Below are 2,825 nucleotides of genomic sequence, written 5' to 3' on the forward strand. Positions count from 1 at the left end.
GGAGCAGTGGGAAAAAACAATGCAGCTGAGGGAGAGAGAGTACACAATTGCTACTCAAACTTTAGCTCTCTGTGATTGACAGCTATGGACCCAAAATCATTGCATTTCGCTGTCAAAATCGGGGCCCCTGATTGTCAGCTCGGGTAAGCCCATACATTAAGGCAGCCAGCGGTAGGATGGGATAGGATAGGATAGGATAACATAAGATAAGGTAGAGAGGGGTTGGATAGAATAGGATAGGTTAGGTTAGGTTAGGATACATAACCTAACCTATCCTATTCTATCCTACCCCTCCATATCTTAAAGGAGAGGTAGGATAGGTTATGTTAGGTTAGGTTAGCTTAGCTTAGTTTAGGAGAGGTAACATAACCTATCCTATTCTATCCTACTCCTCCTTATGTTAGAGGATAGGTTAGATTAGATTAGGTTAGTTTAGGTTAGGTTAGGTTAGGTTAGGTTAGGTTAGGTTAGGTTAGGTTAGGTTAGGTTAGGATAGGATATGATAGGATAACATATGGAGGGATAGGTTAGGTTAGGTTCGGTTAGGATAGGATAGGATAACATAGGAAATGATAGAATCGGACAGGGAGGGGTAGGATAGAATAGGATAGGTTAGGTTAAAATAGGTTAGGTTAGGTTAGGATAGGATAGGATAGGATGGGATGGGATAGGATAGGATAGGATGGGATAGGATAGGATAGGATAGGATGGGATAGGATAGGATAGGTTAGGATATGCTAGGATAGACTTAGACTTAGACATTTGACTTAGACAAACTTTAATGATCCACAAGGGAAATTGTTCCACACAGTAGCTCAATTACAATGATGGAAGGTATAAGGATGGAAAGGACAATGCAGGTATAAATAAACTAAATATAGCGATATAAAATATAACATATATACGTAATATTTACATATTATATGTACAGTATATTATATATACTGATATATTATATTATGTCTATATCATATATACAATATATAACAATTACTACTCAGTGGCCTAGTGGTTAGAGTGTCCGCCCTGAGATCAGTAGGTTGTGAGTTCAAACCCCGGCCGAGTCATACCAAAGACTATAAAAATGGGACCCATTACCTCCCTGCTTGGCACTCAGCATCAAGGGTTGGAATTGGGGGTTAAATCACCAAAAATGATTCGCGGGTGCGGCACCGCTGCTGCCCACTGCTCCCCTCACCTCCCAGGGGGTGAACAAGGGGATGGGTCAAATGCAGAGGACAAATTTCACCACACCTAGTGTGTGTGTGACAATCATTGGTACTTTAACTTTAACTTAATTACCATGTACAATATTACAGTATATGTGACAGCTGCAGCATAAAATAGAGAGTAAATCCAGCAGAAAATAGAAAATAGACATTAAAAACAAAGAGAATTAGCTAACATAGAAGGTGTCAGGTAATAGACAGATATCATCTATTGCTGTATGGTGAGTGATTATACAGCTGGATGGAGTGCGGAATTAAGGAGTTCTTGAATCGAACACTGTGGGAACGAAGCTGAAGGTGCCTATAGGAGTATGAACTCAGCTGTCCCTCAATTGTCTGGTGGAGTGGATGGGCAGGATTGTCCATGATGGCCAGCAGTTTGTCCAGTGACCTCCTGTCCCTCACTGATACAAACGCCTCCAACTGCGTGCCAATAGTTTGGCCGGCTTTCCGGATCAGTTTGTCAATCCGGTTTGAGTCCCTTTTGCTGGTGCTGCTCCCCCAACAAACCACTGCAAAGTACAGGGCACTGGCCACAACAGACTGATAAAAGAGCTCCAACAGCTTGCTGCACACATTAAAGGACCTAAGCTTCCTCAGGAAAAAGAGTCTGCTCATGCCCTTCTTGTAAACAGCTTTGCAGTTGTCCTTCCAGTCCAGTCTGCTGTTCAAGTGGACTCCCAGGTACTTGTACTGCCCCACTACTGCCACCTCCTGGCCCTAGATCTTGATGGGCTCCACCGGGGTCATTCTCTTCCTGAAGTCGATGACCAGCTCCTTGGTCTTGTCCACATTAAGGACCAGATGGTTCGCCTGAGACCACTCCACAAAGTCAGCGATCAGTGTCCTGTACTCCAATTCCTGTTCCTCTCTGATACACCCGACCACAGCAGAATCGTCAGAGTATTTCTGCAGGTGGCAGGACCTGGAACTATACTGGAAGTCTGAGGTGTACAGGGTGAACGGAAAGGACACAGGATGGTCCCCTGTGGAGCGCCGACACCACTGACCACAGTATCCGACAGGGAGCTCCCCAGTCACACAAACTGGGGCCTGTCAGACAAGTAATCAGTGATCCAGGAGAGAATGGATGAACTGACACCCATCCTGAGCAACTTGTCACTCATCAGAATTGGCTGAATGGTGTTAAAGGCACTGGAGAATACTTCTCACAATGCCCTTCCCACCATCCAGGTGAGAGTGAGCATGATGCAACAGGTAGATAACAGCATCCTCCACTCCTACATGGGGCTGATATGCAAACTGTAGAGGATCCAGGGAAGGAGCCACCAGGGATCTCAGCTGATCCAGCACAAGTCTCTCAAGGACCTTCATAACATGGGATGTCAGGGCAACAGGTCTGAAGTCATTCAAGCCCGATGGGATGGGCTTCTTGGGCACCGGCACTATGCAGGATGTTTTCCATAGTGCTGGTATCCGTTGTAACTTCAGACTCCGGTTGAAGATGAAGTGCAGGATCTCAGTTAACTGAGCAGCACAAGTCTTCAGGACCCAGGGGTTGACTCGGTCAGGGCCTGCTGACTTGGCTGGATTGACTCTCTCCAGCTGTCGTCTCACATGTCCAGGTGTCAGACA

This window comes from Entelurus aequoreus, linkage group LG11 (genome assembly GCF_033978785.1).
Source record: "Entelurus aequoreus isolate RoL-2023_Sb linkage group LG11, RoL_Eaeq_v1.1, whole genome shotgun sequence".
NCBI classification, from domain to species: Eukaryota; Metazoa; Chordata; class Actinopteri; order Syngnathiformes; family Syngnathidae; genus Entelurus; species Entelurus aequoreus.